Consider the following 22,779-nt stretch of genomic DNA (forward strand, 5'->3'; position numbering starts at 1 on the left):
CCTTTAATTTCTACAAGCTTATTGAGGTCATTAATGAATGCTTTAGAAGAGTTGAAGTTACAGGTCCACAACGTAACTTTCATATCTGATTACTCACTCTCACATGTATATTCACATTTTAAGGGTGCAAGTATTTCATGATCTTTTACCACCTTCAAAGTTAGTTCAACCTCAAATTTTTGTTAATTTTTTTCTCTATATTTTACTATTTCTATTTCATTAGCTTTTTTGTAATAATGCTAAGCTACTGCCTTTACATGTTCCTTACCAAAATCCTAGTAATCCAACACTAGAAGTGTTTAATTACCTTTTTTGTGGGCTAACATGCAATCTTTCCATTCTACTATCCAGAATGATGGATGAAACTAGCATACATATGATCTTAAATGAAATGGCTGTCAAAATTCATGAATTTATTAGTGTTTGGATGCATCGTTTGGCTTTTTGTGAGCGGGAAGTGAAGCTACGGCTTAATTTTCTAGGACCCCCTAATGGTGCTCGGAGAATTGTGGTGACTAATGTCACTGGCCATACCTGCATTGTCCATGTAAGTCACTATTGTACGCTTTATAAATTAACTTTATGTTAGGACCAAAAGGGATTTAGATATCTCCACAATGACATAGATCCACTTTGGACCTAAACCCTCATTGATTTGCTCTTGGGCTCTACTCAAAAGGTCTCATATAAATCTTTCCCTTATAAATCTATGATTTTTCCCATGTATTTTCAATGTGGGACTTTATTTACAATCTTGCAACACTAACAATCCCCCCTCAAATGAAGGACCAGGCTTCCCAGTCCGATCCTCGACCCACCAGGTCTTCCTATCCCTCGGTCCACCCAACCTACTAGGACTTCCTTGCCTAGCCGCGACTATGACTTCCTGCCTGGTGTCTGTGTTGGGATATGTCCGATGCAGATGCGTGTTAGAACACGTTTCGTAAACATGCGCAGTGAAAAATAAAATAATAATAATTTCTAAGTATTACATCACGCACATCACACACATACAAGGATACAATATGCCAAACATGATTGCATAATTAAAATTTTACGAAAAATAAATTTACGCTAGGTATACCTTACGGATGACATGTAACGAGAAGGGCATCAACCGTAGCGACATTGTCGAACCTCACCTCTATTCGTATCCACACCGAGCTCCTCAAGATAACTCCGTGAGTACAAGCCTCTCCTTCGAAAGTTACTAGCCACGAGCGAAGAAGAGAGATCAAGAGGAAGAAGAAGCGAAGCACACAAGGGAGTGTTTTTCTCCCTTGTGGTGGTCACGGCAACAAGAGGGAGAACTCTCTTGTTGGCGGCAGGAGAGAGAGAGGAGAGGGAGAGGAGGATTGAGTTTCCAAAAGCCAATCAACCAAATAATGAAAATTATATCTAATTCTCTCTCAATTATATCTATATATAATCCTCTTTAATGTGTTGGATTAGAAAGCCCAAATCCAACCCATTGTCCCTTTAACCAAAAATTAGTCCATTAACCCCTTGGTTTGGTTCACAACTAAACCAAGTTGGTTCATGACTAATTAATGATTAAACCAAATATAGTTCAACTCTACCATAAGAGATGTAGCCCATCTGTGCTTCTATCATGATAAATATTTCCAGATTTGTCTTATGTATGGTCCAACCAAACATTTATCTCTTGATCTAAGAATCCTATTCTTTAACTTGTTTTACGTCTTTTAGAGATTCATTAGTGCGTGTGACCTAATAGGTTCCCGGTTCATATTGGTTGTCCATGATTAACTACTTAATTATAGAACGATCATAAATGACACCTAATAGTACATCATGATCCTTAATTAGCCGGAAAATTATAGTTAATCTTAGAACTAATTCTAAACCCTTCAACAGCTACAGTGAGTCGTGCCTTGTTCTTTCACTCGTCTTATACCCACTTGGATCAGAACATGGTCTATGTGTCTTTCCCCACTAGACTGATTATGTCACACTTAGCCCAAGTTATACTTCCTCGTTCTATGGATTCAAATTACTCATACAAGTGTCTAAAAGTCTCGCACTCTTAATATGTGATTCTTTGGCCAAGACTTTAAGTAATAATCCTAATGAGTGGCCATAGGGTATATGTTTCCTCGCAAGGAGCAGTGAATTCTTTGTGTGCTATCCAAACATCTTCGGACATTTTAACTTATACACAATCATCCTGCGTCCATACCTCAATGAGGTGCTTACTTAAGATGTCAAAGTATAACTCTCCATGACCAAGATGACTTGTATATCTCAAGTCGAAGGAAACTTGCACTCGAGTTGCAGTAAGAGCTTCACAGACATATCCATATATATAGATAACCACATGAAGTCTTATAGCGAGTCACTCCAATGAACTAGTTACGATAATTAACATCCACGTTTAACTCTCGACATCCTAAAGTCTCCATCTAGTGAGAAAACAGCTGCTTGGCGAACCAAGGAGTATAACTCGTGCTAGTCTTACAGAATTGATGATGTCCAAATGCATCAATTCGACGAATAAGGAAATTCTAATACGTTCATAATTACACATATAGAGATAATCACTAGTTGTGATCCAATCATAATTTCTCTCATGCTATGAATTGTATTGGAGACATTCAGTAAATAAGTTTAAGACAATCAAACATGTAATATGCACTCAAATAGTGAATTTATATTTAGTAAAAATCGTAAGACGATTTGCCTTAGGACATCCCTCAAAATCTAATAGCATGGTCCTCTTGATTCGGACATGGGAGCCCCCACTTCCTTTGTTTAAGGTCAATATTTTACTCACATGAATTAATTAGACCATCTCTCTTGTGCACAGTTGGCGATTAGACCTTCTGGCAGTTCATGCTTTGATACCAATTGTTAGGACCAAAAGAGATTTAGATATCTCCACAATAATATGATATTGTCCACTTTGGGCCTAAGCCCTCATAGTTTTACTCTTGGGCTCTACTCAAAAGGCCTCATACCAATGGAGATATCTTTCCCTTATAAATCTATGATCTTTCCCATTTATTTTCAATGTGGGACTTTGTTTGCAACCTTGCAACCCAACACTTTTATCCTATGATTATGTTCGGTCTCTATCATCATTTTGTTTGAGGTTAAATACTTCCTACTTAGATTAATTGAGAAGTGGAAGATACAAAATCTCATGAAATGGTTTACCATTCCTACATGGATGTGAATGGTCCCTCCTTGGAATTCCCATTAAATGCTCAATATACAGAACTAGGGCCCATTGATAAAAGGCGTTTGAATGCAGGAAGAATAACACAACTTACTGTTATGATTTCCTATTGGTAAGTTTCCCTTCAAATTGTTATAAGAAAGCAGCTTATGCAGAATCATATGTTAAATTTACCTTCATGTATATCGTTGTAAAGATGTGTTTACCATGTATTCAGGCATTCGAGACTGCACTTAGACGGTTGTTGGAATCATACACATCCAGTAACATTAGGGTAAACAATAATAGAGATCTCATTAAAGTGATATAGTTGGCATTTGCAAACAATCATGGAGATTGGACTACTCCTTTAGTCACTGTGAGCCGGTCCTCTAGTCTCAATGACATAGGTATGGTAGCCTGGTTAATGGAGATGTCTACACCAACTTCCCTAGTTTGTGGCAAACAACGTCACTTTCAGAGTTGGTTCATTTGGTCCTAGGGAAGATGCATCCTTTCATGCAGTGACCAATTTAGCATGTGATAAAAACCTCGCTCTAATTTATTTGGCTACAAATTCTGGTGCTAGGATTGGAGCAGCTGAAGAAATAAAATCCTTTTTTAGGATTGGGTGGTCTGATGAAGCAAGCCTGGAACAGGGCTTTCAGTACTTTTATATGAGTCCAGAAGATTACAATTGCGTTGGTTCATCTATTATCGCTCAAGAACTCAAATTGGAAAATGGTTAGACAAGATGAGATCATTGACACAATTGTAGGAAAACTAGATGACTTGGGGGCGGAGAACCTGTCTGGAAGTGGTGCCATGGTGTTTATTCAAACGCATATAATGAGATATTCACTCTCACTTATGTGACTGGAAGAACTGTTGGCATTGGAGCTTATCTTGCCCGGCTTGGCATGAGGTGCATTCAACGTCTTCATCAGAGAATTATTCTCATAGAGTACTCCACACTGAACAAGCTTCTTGGACGTGAAGTCTACAGCTCTCACACGTAGTTGGGTGGACCTAAGATAATGGCAACTAACGGAGTTGTCCATCTGACTATATCAGATGATCTTGAAGGCATTTCTTCCATTCTGAGATGGCTTAGCTATGTTCATCCTTATGTTGGTGGCAAGAAGAATGGTAAATCTTTTTGAAGACATGATTGTTTTTCTACTAATGTTTAATAGTAACATGTATGTTTTTATAGTTCATGTGGAGGAGACAAAGAATGCCAAGGAGGAAGCGAGGGAATTGTTGCTGAAACTGGAAACAACTATCCATCAGAGGGTTAAGCTTATTTAGAAAAATCTCTCAGTTATGCTTAGGATTCTTGGTCAAATGGCTATTGCTAATCCAATATTTACTCATGGTCATCAGCTACCTACACTGGTAAGTGATTGTATGTCTTTTTTTGGTCTTCCTACTTCAAGATTACTTATAGGTACTGTGAAAGTGTTTCTTTTTTAATAATCTATCAATTAAATCAATGGTTATTAGTGGCAGCTTTTTAGTTACTAGCTAAAAATTGTTACAATAGAGATTTTGTTTGGTCAATTTATTTCTCATCCTTAAACAATCTGCTGCAGGTCAAATACGTTGATCCATTAATGCACTCATCAATTGTTGGAGATACAGCATTTGAGACTATGCTAAATCTTGCTCATCGTCTAGCCCCACCTCTTTTTAGCTAGGTACACGAGATAGCTGCTTCTTTGCATATAATTTCTGCAAAAGATGTGCATGTAGTCTTGGAGCTTACCTAACCTCTGAAGGTCAAGTTCCCAAAGGTCCCCCATTGGATATTTTTGAGCAAATAGTTAATGGTCTGTCAATGTCATTGAACGATGGACCGCTTCTAGTAGATTTGTTTACCTTTATATTTCTAGTATATTTCTGTCTAAATTTAGTTACCATTCAACTGTACTTCTTGTTTGCTGTTCTTTTTAATTGCTCCATATTTTGCTTTCTTCTAAGAAGATTGCACTTCTCGATAACTTACTTCACATACTATATATGCATTTGGATCCTATATTGCCACTCGCTAGGCCACGGATGCTCTTTGTCGGATATGAATACCTTGATTTTGTAATGATGATCAACCATTTTATATTATAATTTTCTTGTCTCTTGTTGACTCTTCATGGCTTTTTCCAGGTTCTTTATCATGTCCTTGGTGTTCGTCCAGGCTTATTATCCACTAATTGGGCCATTGTTGAACGAGTTATGCCTTGGTATCCAAGCTAATGGATTGGCCAAAGTGAGTAAAATGTGGTTTTGTTACTTAAAATTACACTTATACTTATTTTTTTATTCTTTTTGCTTCTAATATTTCTGTGTAATTTAGTCCCTTTCTGGAGTTTATGCTAAGGATTTGCACGCCTGCTTGACCGCTATAAAATGCATTCCTTCTATCCCTGGCCATGTGCTTCGGAATGATGCTTTGATCATGACAAGTATTTGGATTGCTTGGAAGATGTCTATCCCTGGCCATGTGCTTCAAGCCTTTGCTTCTATCTTCCATCTGCTTCTCCATTACTCAAGGTGATTGATAGTTAAAACAAACTTATATTGCGGGTGCATGCTGTGGAAGTGGACCTCAATGAAATAACGTTGGGGCAGGTAAGCTTCAGCAAAGTAGGTTAGCAGCTTTAAATAATATTTTCCAGTATATCAGAACTCTGATTGCCTTTAAAAATGTTTTCCTTGAGCTTACTTTCTTGTTTTCTAACCATCACAGACTGTCATGTTTTTCAGGAACAACTTAATCAAAGTAACCAGTCATTTATTTTATGTTTAAAAGTAATTTGTCATGTATTTTCTCTATTACTTTCCTACTTTGCTAGTTTCACAGCCAGTTGATGTATATCTGACTATGAAAAAGTTGTTGTATGTGAATATCCTATTTGACCAAATGTTTGTTTTAAAGCCAAATCCTATTAGAGTTTCTCTGTTCATAGTTATGCTTTCAATTAAATATGAGTGGTAAAAATACCATGTCAGTGCGCTATAATGCTTTTTGTTGTTGCCATGTAAGTATTTTTCTATCACAGCAGGTTGCTGATGATTCAACATCATATGGATGCTGCATTTTGGTCGAAGAACTTCTACAAAAACCTTCAATTTTCATTGCTTATAGGGGACAAATAATGCTCATCACCACTACGCCATCATGTTTTCACTACATCACATTGTTACTACATCTTATCAAGGCTTCCATTTTTTTAATTTGCATTTTGGGATACTAAAAAGGTAACAAACTAGCCTAACTTCCTCATCCATCATACTTCTTGTTCCTTTTTGATGTCCAATTGTTTAATTTAACTATATAAATGCATTTAAGCTTCTCAAATGACCACAATCTAAAATTTAACTTAGTGGTCGTAGCTTAGATTATTGAACCTTGTAAGTATTGAAGTTAAAAATTGTTCAGAAGTATCTTTGTTTTTATATGCTAATGAAAATTTTTGTAATGTAGATATGCATAGGAAAAAAATCTTTTTTAGTAAATTAGTGGGGGGTTTTGCTTATATAGTAATTGGGCACCTCACAATTTTTAGTTTTTGTCGTTGTTGTAGTATCTTTGTTGAAGAAAGGTTAGAATAGCTTACGAAGGCTTAGAAATGCTAAATCTGATATCTACAAAAGATTCATCTTAAGAAGAAAGGGTGCTTGATATCACTTATAACTCACTAGAGGAAAACTACACTACCGAACAAAGGAAATGAGTGATTCTGATTCAACACCAGATGCTACTCCTAAGGAAGTCTATAAATCACTGGAGGAGTATGGTGCTAAGGAAGGAGAAAAAGGCAAAGAAGGGATTCTGATTAAGCTACTCTTAAGGAAGTTTATAACTCACCTGATGAAGAGTGTACTTCTAAGAAAGTATCATTCAGCAAGGATCATGACTAACACCAACAAATTTCTATCTAAGATACTGCAACTTTAGCAGCTGACCAAGGATTGACAGACCTTATTGAAAGAGAAAATGTAGTCATTAGCCAAAATAATTTTGATGACTATATTAATAAAATTAATGCAAACAAGCGACAGAAGTTGGATGCAACCGATACTATTTTGCCACTTTTCCAGTATCATGCTTATGAGAGCTCTGATTCCTCTAGCAAGTAAGCTTTTTTTAAAACTATTTGTTTGCATTACCAAGTCAATCAGTCATTAGCAAAGTATAGCGTCAATTAATTAGTGAAGACTATCATCATATACTTGCCATCAAACAAAGCATAGTATAACTTGTGATAATTATTAGTTCAAGAAATATGCTTAATTTTCTTAGACCATACAAATGTAGTGTCAATTAATTATTATCTTGTGGGTACAGATGTGGAATAGTTAGGTTATTATTTGGATTTTTTAGAACCTCTACATGTTTGAATTCATCTTTTCCCTGGGTCTTTGGAAGATTTACATATTTATCCTTTCAAACTTTGGAAAATGAATTTCCATTGCAGAAATGATATTTGATTTTTCATATATTTTTCTGAAAGTATTAATTTTACAATTTTTTGGGGTCATGTGACTATTTTCAATTTCTTTATGTTATTCTGTAAATATTTCCTCTGAGTTAATTAGAATTTATAGCAAATAGCATGATCCACTATGATGCTTCCTATACGCTCTGCCTTAAACATTTTGTTCTTATTATCAAGATACCTAAATTCAACCACACAAACATGCTCTAGTCCCAACATATTGCACTTTTTAGTTATTTTGTTATGCATGCACTATCTTTTATAATCGTTTTAAAGCACCATGTCGTTCTGTTACTTGAAAACTATATGTGGGCACTTGGTTTCACTTATGAACCAAATAGCTAGAGATGCAGAATGATCCAGACAAAGGCAATATGCTTGATTACATTAATTGATGATATTTATGATGTCTATAGAACCTTGGATGAACTCCAGCTCTTCACTAATGCCGTCGACAGGTGACAGGCATTCACAATCATCATCAAGTCATGTTTATCTCAACTATCTAAGCTCGAGCGAGTTTTGTTGCAGATGGGACATAACTGCCATGGACAAGCTTCAAGAATACATAAAATTATGGGACTTAACTGACGTGGAGACTAACAACGAACAGGTCCTTAATGATGAACTTTATATTTGGTTGAGACAAAGGACTACTAGCCAAATATTGTCTCGAAGTGTATGTTTAATTTCTCCTAATTTATGTAAACTGCTGCCTTTCTCCTTGTATTTTGTCAAATTGTCAAATGCAGAGTTACTAGAGGAATTCATGAATGTTGTGAAATATAGATATGTGGAAAAAGTACTTCTAATTCAGGTCAATGACTAGATCAACTCTTTGTGGTTACAGATTTGCTTTGTGTTTCCTACTTATGCTATTTTGATCTCAAATTTGTTTAGTGTTATATTTTCAGTTTGAAGACTTTGCCAGCTATAATGCATGAACTCCTTGCCAAATATCACAAAACACATCTAGTCTTCAATGATGATATACAAGTAATTGATTTTAGCTCTAGTGTTTTAGACTTCAGTATCTTCCTTTATAGTTCTTTGAAATTGTATAACTTGATTCACTCACATTATACTATCTCCACATGTTTATGAACAATTCAATATGCTTATTCTCCATTGTGCTTGCTAGGCGTTTTGGCGCTTTAAAAATAGTTGGTGGAACATTGGCATAACAAAGTTTCTTATTTCTTTGTGTTGGGGAAGTTTTACTCCTAACTTAATTGGTTGATTTGGTCTATTGAATGTATTTGCATTTGGTCTATTAAATGTTTTTGACTTTGATTTTGTTGACTTGTGTATTTGCCTGTGAACATCTTAGTTTCCCATTATGGGAGTATGAATTCCTATTTACTTATGCTTCGTCCTTGTATTTTATATTACAAATCTTGTGATGTAAATAATTATATAAGAAATAAATATAGAAAATCATTTCTATTAGGATTTTATTTATTAGTTGGGCTTCTGCTTTTTGAAAAAAATGGCAGAAGATGGTTTTTCCAATTTTATGGTTTGCATTAAAATCTAATATTTGCCATAATTTTGCTATGCTACTTAGTGTTAAGTTTACATGTTGCATGTTATATGACTTTAATTATTGCACTGCACGTACATGTTTCAAGAGTATATTAACTCAACTACTCTCAGTTAAATATCTATTTTATTTTTGCTATCAATACTTCTTTGAATCTTGTCCTTATTTTGATTATCAATACAGGCTGGTACCGGTATTTGTAGAACTCATGGCTCTTGAGATGTCAAAGCAGGTTTTCAACTGAATCTTTTTATTATGTGCATGGACAACATTTTGGATGTTCTGTATGATTTTACATACTGGCTCATTTGGTTGTAGATTTTTATGGCTGTTGTAGACAAAAGCTCCGTTGGAAGGAATTTGCAAGAAGATATAGATGGTTGATTGTAAGGTAAGGAATAGAATCTTAGACCTTGCTTATTTAGTTATTTTTATTGCAAGCATAAAACTTTTAATTGTTTTACTTTGTTGTTCATTGTTTGCATTGTGATACCCGTTCCAGGGGATATTTTCTCTTACTATGTGTGTGACTTTTAAGTTATATCATTATTGATGACGAGAATGCTTTCTCCAACTCGGGTTTACTCTTTTAAAGTGGTTTCTCTAGTGGTCATATTTTCATTTAAAAGATACTAATACTTTATCTTATTTTTGCTGTCTCAAGTTTGTACAAATTTAAGTGTACTTTCTACTTGTAAATTTGCCTACACTAGTTTTCGAATAGTCCTTCATTTGTTCTAGTTTAATTTCTTAGGTAATCAAGCCCACTATTTTACTGGGTCATCTGGAGTGGGAAAAACTTTCACGACGGAATACGACTACTTTTAATGAGGTTAGCTTCCAGACCTCTACCAAATCCTTACTAAAATGCATTCAGTTTCTACGTGCAATTTACCTATATTCAGAGAGGATTAGATCCAATCCACAAGTTCCCTTGCATTGATTACAGAAATCCATAATTTTGGCTCTATCTAGCCGTACCTCTCAATCAGAATGCAATGCAGAAGAGGCATATTCATGGCGTAAGGTAAGCTTTCTCCATCTTTTTACAGCAACAGTTGCATAATTCATATTCATGATTTACTCTGATAGTTAACTTCTGTTACTGAAGAATTTGACTTTCATTCACAGGGTCAAGCAATATTTGCTAGTGGGAGTACATTTGATCCAATTGAGTATGATGGAAAAGTTCTTGTGCCACGACAAGTTTAAATTTTGCTCTCAACATAAACAACCTATATCAATAAGAAAATTTTTATTTGTTATTGTTAGAATATTGTAAATATAATAACTAGGGGTATTATTATAATTATGTTGTATCATTCTCTATATAAGTCAATAACTCCATGGTCTCTAATACACGGTTTTCTTTTAACATGGTATCAGAGCCAAACCTTAATTTTTCCGCCGCCGCCACCAATTCCTGCTGCCATTAGTCACACTTGGACGGGGACAAATCTCCCGATCTCTCTTCTCCCTCTCGCGTCACTTGCAAGCACTAGCCCCGCCTCCTTTCCTTGCGCGGCAGCAGAGGCATCTCCTTCCCGATCGCGAGCACAGGTCGTCGCTGCTCTTCCTTCTGCGTGGAATATCCTTGCGTCGCCGCAGCCAACCCTACATTTTCCAGCGCTGTCGTAGCAAACCTTAAATTTTCTAGCGCCGTCACAGCAAACCCTAAATTTTCCAGCGTCGTCGCAGCAAACCCTAAATTTTCTAGCGTAAACCCTAAATTTTCCAGTGCTGTCGCAACAAACCCTAAATTTTCCAGCGCCGCAACAAACCCTTAATTCTCTTCGTGCCTGTCTCCAAGGTGTTGCGACGTCACTGAAGATTCGGGTTGCTGCCCTCTTTCACCGAACTAATCAATGGCTACCTCCAGCACTCCAAAGCCGGATATTTCGATCTTTACCAACCACATCACCGCACCACTCTCCTCCGAGCAGTTGGATGGTAAGAACTACTCCTCTTAGGCTTCTCACATTGAGCTTTGGCTTGTTTGATGGAGTCAAAGAAAGAGCGCAACAAGCTAACGATATGGATCATGGTCAACCCACTCTAGATATTAATGATGATCCATTATGCATCAATGGAGGCCCAATTACAAGGGCTAAGGCTAGAAAGATGAAGGAAGCACTTCATGTACTTATTGAAGATGTGAAGGTCAAAGCTACCATTGAAGAAGGTTTGACTAAGAGCAACTCATTCGACATAGTCAACTTAATTCAAGCCTTAGATGAGCTTAATTAGCACTTAAGTCTCATGTCTATGTAGTAGGGATATGTAGGCTCAATTTAAACTCAATTTCTTCTTTTATTTGGGTTGTAATAAAGCCATAAGCTTATAATGGCTAAGTAGTCTGCATAGGCCTTTACTAAATGGGCTTTCTTTTGGCCTTTTAGGATTTTTTGGTCACCTTATAGCTATAAATAAAGGGGGTGACGCCCACACATGTATCTTTGACATATTTTTCAATCTAAAGCACGGTGAGGCTCTCGCTTGTTGGTTCTTCATTGAACTTGAACTTATTAAGGCATCTCCTTGTGGCGTTCAAAGACTTATCAACCTCAATCCCAAGGTTGTGGCGTCTTCCATCTCTTATACCAAGGTTCGTGCTTTTCTAAGCATTGGATCGAGGTTTCTTTCATCCATCTTATCGTCTTAGACCTTCCTTCTTTCTGTTTTCAATTCGTTGTGGGTTCTTGAGATATCTTTCTCGTTGGGTTCACATCATTGTTGGACAGGGTTATGAGACACATCTCTCTCAAACCGAAGAGGATGTTCAAGTCGTCGATCGTCCTCTGTGGAAAAAGGTTTACGCCCAGTTGTGTTGCATTATTCGAGCCACCATCCATCCATCTCTTAAGGATGTCTTCCGCACTCACAAAACCTGTAAAGATATTTAGACACAGGCTTAACAACTCTTTACAAACACCTCTCGGCGACTCTATCAAGTTTGTGAAGATCTCATGACCATCCTCAGTGCCCATCAAATTAAGGATTCAATGTCAACGTATGTGGGATTGGTCTCTAGCCTTCTTTGTGACTTCAATGAACTACTTCCACCTGCGGCCACTCGTATTGCAGAGCTTGAAAATCGAAAGAAGTTTTTTATGTCTCTGGCTTTATATGGTCTGCCCTCAGATTATTCTCATGTTCGTGATCAGATCCTGGGCAGCCCCACAGAAGCTACCATAGACAGTACGTGGACGACTCTCCTCCGTGTCCCTGCCAAAGTCTTGACGTTACCTTCTTTCGTTCCTAGTGACTCGTCAGCTTTGGTCTCTCGAAACAACAACAGACCTCTGCCTTGAAAGGGTGGCAAAGGACCTCCTTGGTGTGATCACTGCCATCGACCAGGACACACGATTGATAAGTGTTGGAGTCTGCATGGTCGACCTCCTCGCGCTGCTCAGTTCGTTCAGAGTTCTATTGCTTCTTTGGCTTCTGATGCGCTGCCGCCACCGGATCTGACCCGAAAACCTTCCTATAATGACTTTCTGAAATGGTTTGAGGATCGTCAGGTTTCTGATTCCATTGCTGCTGTTACACACGCTGGTAATTCCTTTGCTGGCATATCTCACTCTTCAGGTCCTTGGGTTCTTGATTCTGGGGCCACTGATCATATCACTGGTAATAAATCTCTATTTTCTTCTCTCACTACTTCTGGTTATTTACCAATTATCACCATGGCCAATGGTTCCCAAACTAAGTTCAAGGGTATTGGTATTGTTCATCATTCTCCGTCTCTTTCCTTTCATAATGTTCTTTATGTTCCCGGAGCTCCCTTTAATCTATTGTCAATAAGTCAACTTACTCGGTCTCTTGATTGTGTTATTTCTTCTGCTAAAACGTCTGTTTTCTTACAGGACCGGAATACGGGGAGGATGATTGGCTTCGGATGTGAGTCTCATGGACTTTATCGGCTTCAACAACCCTCTCTTGTTGGCTCGGCGGTGATATCTCCACTTCTTATTCATGCTCAGTTGGGACATCCAGGTCTTGATAAGTTGAAACAATTACATCCTAGTCTTTCTCACTTAGAGTTTTATCTTGTGAGTCGTGTCAGTTAGGTAAGCATGTTCTTAGTTCTTTTTCTCCTCGCACTATGAGTCGGGCTGCGTTCCCCTTTGCTTTGGTACATTTTGATGTTTAGGGTCCGAGTCGTGTTTCTTCTACATTGGGATCACGATATTTTGTTACTTTTATAGACGATTTTTCCCGTTGTACATGGTTATATCTGATGAAGGAACGTTCAAAATTGTTTTCTATTTTTCAATCATTTTTTCATGAAATCAAAACTCAGTTTGGTATTTCTCTTCGAACTTTACAAAGTGATAATGCACGGGAGTATCTTTCTACTCAGTTTCGTTCCTTCTTGGCATGTTATGGTATACTGCATCGCACGTCTTGCCCTCATACCCCTCAACAGAATGGGGTTGCAGAACACAAGAATCGTCATCTCCTTGAAACTACTTGACTCTTCTTCTCCATTCTCATGTTCCTCATCAGTTTGGGGTGATGTTGTACTTACTGCATGTTATCTCATCAATCGTATGTCTTCTTCCACTCTCCAGGGTAAAATACCTCATCATATCCTCTACCCACATAATCCTCTTCATCTTTTACCACCTTGGGTCTTTGGTTCTATATGTTTTGCTCATGATCTTGATCCTAGCATTGATAAACTCTCTCCCGGTCTCATAAGTGCATTTTCCTTGGGTACCCAAGGTCTCAGAAAGGGTATAAGTGTTATTCCCCTACTCTTCGTCGGTACTTCATCTCTGCTGATGTCACATTCTTTGATTCGGTTTCATTTTTTGGGCCTCCCGCTTCCCAGTATGAGGTTTCTCCCTCTCCACCTGCACCAGTGACTATCATTTGTCCTCCGGAGGTGCCTCTATCATCCCCAGCCTCGTCTCCTCCTTTGCAGGTTTATCAGCATCGTTCTCATCCTACTTTGTCGCTGACCGACCTTGAGACTGCCGTGGAGACATCTTTGGAGCCAAGTCCTTCGCCGTTTCCTACGGTCCCATCTCCTGACTCTGATATTCCTATTGCACTTAAAAAGGGTATGTGTTCCACTCGTAATCCTTCTCCTCACTATGTTTCTTTGAGTTATCATCATCTTTCTCCTTCCTATTATTCTTGTCTTTCTTCCTTGTCGTCTGTTTCTCTTCCTAAGACTGCAAACGATGCCTTTGCCCATCCAGGATGGAAACAAGCTATGCTCGATGAAATTTGTGCTTTACAGAGTAGTGGGACTTGGGACCTCGTTCCTTTACCACCTGGGAAGTCAGTTGTTGGTTGTCGATGAGTGTATACGGTGAAGGTTGGTCCAGACGGGATGGTTGACAGACTTAAGGCGCGTCTCATCGCTAAAGGCTATACTCAGATCTTCGGATTGGATTATGAGGATACTTTTTCTTCTATTGCCAAGTTGTCTTCTGTATACCTATTTCTGTCAATTGTTGCGATTCGCCATTGGTCTCTTTATCAGTTGGACATCAAAAATGCATTCTTACATGCTAATCTGCTCGAGAAAGTCTACATGGAGCAACCTTCATGTTTTGTTGCTCAGGGGGAGTCTTCTGGTCTTGTATGTTGCCTGCAGAAATCTTTATATGGCCTCAAGCAATCACCCAAAGCATGGCTCGGTAGATTTAGTACTGTAATTCAACATTTTGGCATGACTAGGAGCGAGGCTGACCATTCTGTCTTTTATCACCACTCATCTACAGGTTGCATCTACGTAATGGTTTATGTTGATGATATTGTCATCACATGTAGTGATCATCTTGGGATTTCACAAGTGAAACAATATCTTTTTAAACATTTCTAGACAAAGAATCTCGGCAAACTCAAATATTTATTGGGATAGAAGTAGCACAGCCTAAACAGGGGATCATCATATCCCAAAGAAAGTATGCAATGGATATTTTGGAAGAAACGGGAATGTTAAATTCAAAGACAGTCGACAGCCCTATGATCCTAATGTCAAGCTCCTGCCAAATCAGGGGGAGCCTCTTCCAGATCCTGAACGGTACAGACGATTAGTAGGGAAACTAAGCTACCTTACTGTTACTCGTCCGGATATCTCATTTGCGGTAAGTGTAGTAAGTCAGTTTCTCAACTCTTCATGCAAAGAACATCAGAATGCTGTGACTCGCATTATTCAATATATCAAAGGTGCACCTGAAAAGGGTCTTTTATATGCAGACAAATGGCATACTCGAGCTATAGGGTACTCTGATGCAGATTGGGCAGGATCTCCCACTGATAGAAGATCCACTTCTGGGTTTTGTATATTTGTTGGAGGTAACCTTGTTTCTTGGAAAAGCAAAAAGCAGAATGTTATGGCAAGATCCAGTGTAGAGGCAGAGTATCGGGCTATGGCCATTACTAGTCAAGAGCTTATATGGCTAAAATGATTGCTTCAGGAACTCAGGTTTGGGGAGGTTACACAAATGTCACTTATATGTGACAACCAAGCTGCCATGCATATTGCCTCGAACCCAGTTTTTTACGAGAGGATAAAAAGCATATTGAAATTGACTATCACTTTGTTAGAGAGAAAGTTATATCAGGAGAAATATCTACTAGTTTTGTCAACTCACATGATCAACAAGCAGATATATTCACTAAGTCACTGAGAGGTTCTCGAATTGACTACATATGTAACTAGCTGGATGCATATGATCTATATTCTCCAGCTTGAGGGGGAGTGTTAGAATATTGTAAATATAATAACTAGGGGTATTATTATAATTATGTTGTATATCCTTCTCTATATAAGTCAATAACTCTGTGGTATCTAATACACAGTTTTCTCTTAATAGTTACAAACTAAACTTTGGTGTTTCATGCATATTCGTCCAGTCAAATAATGCCTACATCTTCCTGGGTTTGGCCTTAGTGATCTCCGGAGCAACCCGTGTGCACAACGACATGCTGCTTGCAGCCTATAAGTTCACAAGTTAATTCACTGTTTCTATTTTTGTATATTCATTATTTCAAAGTTGTTCCATATAACATAAACCCATTGGGAACATGTTTAATCAACTTCGAATTTTACTTTTCCATATATTCCACAAAACTATGGAAAGTAGTGTAATTGTGGTAACTTTTATTAGACAGCGGATGCTTTAGCTCAACAGGTGATGCAGGAGAACTTGGACAAAGGAATGATCTACCCACCATTCTCAAACATTAGGAAGATAGCTGCTTATATTGCTGCGAATGTTGCAGCAAAAGCATATAAACTCGGTGAGTTTCTTCATCATCTCTTTATTCTGAATTCATAATAAGTCTATGTTAAACTATGCTATACCTAGATCCCAAGGCCTTGGTGAAGTACGCAGAGAGCCTCATGTATACAACCCTGTTTTCCACCAGTAAAGATGATTGGACAAGAGCCAACACTTCATGCATATTAGCAGTCTATATAATAAGTAGGTGTTTTATCAATACTTTTTCTAATTATTTGACCCATCCACATTACAATGTTAACTTGGAGTTAAACTTGTGTTTTTCTTTTTATTTTCTTTTTCACATCAGAATTTATTAATGATGGTAAGGCGTTTTGAGTGCTTCCTTCTGTTTGATGACTTCATGTTGGTACTTTTGTGTCAAAGGAGATGTCCTACTTAAGTGGTTGTATATAATATTTTTTATGCTTTTTTATTACCCAAAATTCACCTTTGATGATGTTTTCATTCTTAAGCATCCAACATGGTTCATCCTTTTAAATACACTCAGTGCAATTACTTAATGATGAATTTTATATTGAGTTGAGGGGAAGAAGGGCTACTAGCCAAGTAATGTCTAGAACCATTTGTTTTATTTCTCCTAATTCAGGTAAACTTTTGTCAAACTGGTTTCTCCTTGTATTTAGGAATATGCAAAGTTACTCGAATTCATAAATGTTGTGAAGTAGAGATATTGGAAAAAAAGTACCAATTCAGGTTAGTGGCTGGATCAATTCTTTGTGGTTGCATATTTGCTAATTGCTTCCTGTTTATGCTATTTCAATCTCAAATTTGTTCTGTGTTATATTTTCAGTTCGACGACGTTGCCACCTTAATGCATTTGAACTCCATGCTAAATATTGTAATACACATCTTGTCTTCAATGATGATATACAAGTAATTGATTTGAGTTATACTATTTTATCTCCATGCGTGAATATTTACCTGATCTATCACTTTGTGAAGGTCATTTGTTATTAAGGTAAAATTTTCTGCTTGAATATTTTATCGACCATTCCTTTTATGAAGGTTTCATTTATTGTTGATGGTGTTTTTTTAATAAATATTTAATCTCTATCTATTCATGCTAAAGGAAAGGAACAATGGGTCAGCTGTGTGACCTTCCTGAATTGATCTAAATGTATGTTGACTTTTGCAGTTGTAAATAGGTCTGCAAATTCATAGCAGTAGTTAGATTATGTTTTGAGCATTCTCCAATTTGTGAATGATGATGTTCGTACTTCAAGATCAATATAATTTCTTCATAAGCATATTGCTAGGCTAGTTCATTTTGCATGGTTTAGTTTATTTATCTTGTCAAACTATTCTATATATGCGGTGTTTCTCGTGGAATAGTGAAGCCATCATTGAACCTGACATGCTACTGATTAGTTGTGATTTTGGTTCAAATATGAGTTGGACTCTAGGTCTTGGGATGTCAAGTTTTTTTTTTATTTATGTTGACCACATAGTAGTAGTAGTAGTAGACACCAAAGCAGTTATGCTACTCAACATTCTTTGTTTGTTGAAACAATAGTGGACAGACACAAATATGATCTTTAGGGCTAAGGTAGTCTTGAATGATACATTGATACCAAACTGGTGGAACTGAACCAAACTGGAGGCCAAACATAGGAAAAAATTTGAAATGAAGGGCCTATATAAGAAAGTGTTCAGGGAGTTGACAATGAGAGTTATGCTACACAACGTGATTGTCCACATAGTAGCAACTAACTCAGCCGAAAATAATTTTTCAGTCTTCATTCTTCCTAATTGTTGGAATGTTCATCCAACAATCATCCTAGAAATGACTTTATTTTCAGAATCTGGCATGTACCTTCTACTTATTCTAAATTTTACTATCAACATCAGGTCGTGTTTATCAAATTATTACTCGCTTTTTTGCATCTAATTACCAAAATAAATTAGACGTTTTTTTTTGCTTAGAATAATTTATTTTTGTCTTGAATATTTTATGCCGTATCACAAGTAAACTGTGATCTCGAGGAGCATTTAAATGTCTTTAATTGGACAAATTGTCAAACAACACAATAGAAACCAACAAACAGGATGAAGATTTCCATTTGTATTCATCTATAAAATTGGACTTTCTAGTTTAGGAAAAAATGTGAAATTTTTCAAGCAACAAAATGTGAGACAAGATATGCTCTTATCTTTTTTGGAAAAAATAACCAAGACCTTACATACTTTAATGCAGTGTTAGATATGAGGACTAGTAACTAAACATTTTATATGTTGGTTGAACACCCCAACATAACTCATAAGGAGTTACAGAAGGCAGTACCAGGTCTTTAATGCTCGGCGAAGGTTATTGGGCCAACATTTACTGTTAAAATTTTATTGTTTGCATCTTGAGCGTAGTCTATAAAAATTATTTTTTCAAAAAGAATCATTGGGTCACTTCTATCTCTATGAAATTGCAAAGTCGTGTTCTCAATTATTTTTCAAGCAACAAAAGGTTCTTTATTCTTGAACGGGAAAACATGTCCTTGTTCCCTAGAGCTTTTGGAATGGGCTAGAATAGAACTTGAGGAATTTATATTTTTATGCATATTTTAAATCCAAATAAAAAATAATTATTAAATTTCATTAGGTAGTTAAAGCTTTATATTATTCTATCTCAATTTGCACTTTGTTGAGATCTTAAAGATTGTTCTTAATGCATGATTTGATGAATTACTTTAGGCCTAATATGTAGGATTTATTAGACAAATATTTGAATAATTAAATGTTTTAATATATTGGTGGAAATTGGGACATGGGTACTAAAAATGTTTCTTCTATCATAACTGTTAGAGGTGACGCCATCTACAGCATAGAATGGTGCTGAAAAATGGTATTGTTTACTAACTTGCAGTGGAAGAAAGTTTGTCACATTTATATGAGTTTCTTGATTACACATAGAAATTGATATACCTGATCTTACCAAAGTGTACACAACTACACTTCTTCAATATCTTATGAATGACTGGGCTATAAATTTAAAGTTTCCAACATCAGATTGGCTTTTTATTTGTTCTCAATGTTTATTATTATTGCATTTGTATTACTTCCTTCTTCTTAATCTCTATTTTTCACTCTATTTCCCTTATTATATGATTTGCTAAACTTTGGTAAAAGAGGGGCTACAGCATTAATCTTGAATATAAACATACAATAGAATCCATTTTTGTAAGGGAAGAAGTGTAACTAGTGATTAAAGCCCATAGTTTAATTAGATTAGCATATTGCAAACTATGCATCATGAAGTAGCTACTTTCCATTAACCTACATTTAAGCTGATCTTGAGTTGCTCGTGGAGGATTCCACATTGTTTAGAATAGCATCATAAAGAAAATGGTGAGAGTAGATAATTTGAAAGGTATAACTGAGGCCTCAATGTCCTATCCATGTGATATTATTCATCTAAATCAAAATACAGATAATATAGCTCAACAATCATTGCATATACAATCATTTCATTAATGATTTGAATATGCAAAGTAGTCTGAAGCAACTGCAAAATCTTATAATCTAAATGATATGAATTGCACTAGATAGTGATCATTAATCAGTTTTAATTGTATTTAATCCAGACATTGTCAATGAATTCTCTCCAATGGTTACTTTTGAGATGGGATGTTTCAGTGCTCAAAGAGATGCTGGCCTAGTTAATATTAATTCGATAGAACAAGTTATTCAAAGTAACGACAAACTATTCTAGGAATTTGTGATCAAGGAATTACGGATATTTCAAAACTAGAGCAGCAATTATTGCTTCTGGTTAACACTGCAAATATTGTGAAACTTTTGCTAATTATTACTTCTGGTATCATTAGCATTACAAAGCCTTTACATTCTCATTCGGTTAATAGATCATAAGAGGAGCATTACGATTTGGTGTTTTCTATTGAAGAGGTTGCAGATAAGTTACAAAGTACTTTCTTCCAGTAATTTTTCAGATTTATTAATTTTGACTTTAAGTAAATCGTTCCTATGCTTTGACTAACATCATTGATGAAATTTTATGGTTCCATGCGATGCATTAATTTTATGATGCAATCATGTTTTCTTAATTCCCTTTGCATGCTCATTGTTCCTGATTATATTTATTAGGAAGAAGTAATAGGGTTTGCTATTCAATATAAATATATAATTCTATTAAAACAACTAATGAACTTTTATTAAAAAAAAAAAGCATCTTTGTAGGTCTACTATTTAATTAATGTCATACTCGTACACCAATATTATTGAATTTTCAGTGATTTCTTATTTAATAATTTATTTCTTGAAGCCTTTCTAAATCCTAAATAAGATTTTTTTTTCAAAAAAAAAACTTAGAAATTGGTTAGATTTTTTAACAAAACATGGTCAAATTGACATGATTTTTTTTTAATATTATGTTAATTGTCATTTTTTTTCTACTTGGAACTCTAAATTGATTATTATGCTCTAGTGGATAGTATTTATATTTGATTTGAGAATAATACAAATTTTTGCCTAAATATTAGTCGCCTATTTAGAACTCATTCATACTTCTAATTAGTATTTGTCATATTTCAAGTGGGGTTCTACTATGAGAGGATGACATAGAATACATCGTTTAAAAGTTTGAATCATATCAGAGTTCAGTTTATGATCGAAACATCACAAAATTAGCTAGCTCCAAAACCAAGATATGGTCTTTTGGATCCTCACAGTCGGCCTACCTTCATGCATGGTGAATCACCAATTTCAGACATAGGTCATACTGATACTTCTAAGCTTGAACATCCTTTTTCATCTGGATCATTAGAGAAAACACAGAATCAAGTTTCTCATTCTCAACAGACAGATAGAACTCAGTTGGACAAATAATATTTTGGTGATGGTGATAAGATCTACCCTAACCATGTTATACTGGAAGCTTCAAAGGAGAATGAACACTATATATGGGATCATGAGCCTTCTCGTGGGGATGCTAATTTTCCCAGGCATCATGGCACAAGCTCTACTAATAGCAGTTCTATTGATAAGGCACAAAAGCATAATCTCAGAAAACAAATTCGGCCACTCTTAGGTTTTCTAGAAAAGGGACCACCTTCTCAGCATGTTTCAGGACAACTTAATTATGTTTGGCATATATCTAGACAAGAAAGACATGAAAGCATACTGCCACTATTGTATTGTAACGCTCGCCCCTTCCGGGGGCGCTAGGGCTACCCTAAGGGACGGGGTTACTTACACCTACCTAACATACATATGCATATGATCTCATGGCAGCGGAAGATATTTATTAAAATTTTCATTCTATTTTATCATATGCATTTTTTTTTTAAACATGACATGTGAACCGTAAATCATACTAATACTCATGCATAACTTAATCTATATTTGCTACTTGAACATGAATCATGATCTTATAAATCTACTGATATGAAAGAAGACATCATAAATGCATAACATACTAGTTCAAGTTATCAGCATACACATAAGGTCCAAACTTAGTTCACATGCACATTTCAACCAAATAAACTTTTAAAACTAAATTAGATCTATCTACCATGCCACTTCCACACACACTCTCTGTCTTTCCTGCTGCTCCCCTTAGTTCATCCATTCCTTGCCTTTCTCTGCAGTACAAGGACACATAAAAACTATAAGCCCTAAGGCTTAGTAAGTTCCTTTCCTACTCATAAAACCATAAATCATACGTACACATAAAACATATCATAGCATGTGAAAGACATAACATAACCATATCATAGCATGTGAGAACAGAATATAAAACATATCATGCATGTGGGAACATATCATGAAACATATCATAGCATGTGAGGACATAACATGAAACATATCATAACGTGTGAATACATAACATGAACTAATAACATGATCATTCAAACATCATAAACATGATTCCAAAAGTAAATAAGTGTGAAGGAAATCATATAACATGTACATGTAGATGCAAGATGTTCCTTTGAAAACATGCATAATGAAATGAACATATGCAACATGTGTTTTTTTTTTAATATCATATACATACTTGAACATAATATCAACATAAGGGCCCGGCTTGTACCACATACATACATAAATGCGCGCAATCCCTAGGACACGGTAGCTAGCCCTGAACCTACTAGGGATCTAGGTCCGTTCATAGTCCGTCGACCTAGGGGCGTACTAAGGAGCCCATCCCTTTTTACGAGGGTCGTTTCATAGACCATCGACCTCGGGGCGCTTATGGAGCTCACCCTTGGTACAAGCCATACAAAAAGTAAAATAGCATGTCATACATATCATGTATCATGGTTCTTATCATATCATCATACA

At 36.3% G+C, this 22,779-nt stretch overlaps 1 long non-coding RNA gene and 2 pseudogenes across 2 annotated transcripts; all 3 read left to right on the forward strand.

Annotated features, from left to right (window-relative positions):
* Positions 1-2: 2 nt before the first annotated feature.
* Positions 3-4,489, forward strand: LOC122037228 (annotated as a pseudogene).
* A 330-nt stretch (positions 4,490-4,819) lies between these two features.
* On the forward strand, positions 4,820-6,389 carry LOC122037216. 2 transcript variants are annotated; one of them, XR_006127579.1, is made up of 4 exons: positions 4,820-4,878; positions 5,342-5,444; positions 5,532-5,806; positions 6,238-6,389. It is a non-coding gene; the product is annotated as an uncharacterized LOC122037216 (long non-coding RNA). The 2 variants fall into 2 exon arrangements; XR_006127578.1 differs by having other exon boundaries at positions 6,241-6,389.
* A 1,750-nt stretch (positions 6,390-8,139) lies between these two features.
* On the forward strand, positions 8,140-16,521 carry LOC122037229 (annotated as a pseudogene).
* The last annotated feature ends 6,258 nt before the right edge of the window (positions 16,522-22,779 follow it).

Source organism: Zingiber officinale, unplaced genomic scaffold (assembly GCF_018446385.1).
Source record: "Zingiber officinale cultivar Zhangliang unplaced genomic scaffold, Zo_v1.1 ctg246, whole genome shotgun sequence".
Lineage (NCBI taxonomy): Eukaryota > Viridiplantae > Streptophyta > Magnoliopsida > Zingiberales > Zingiberaceae > Zingiber > Zingiber officinale.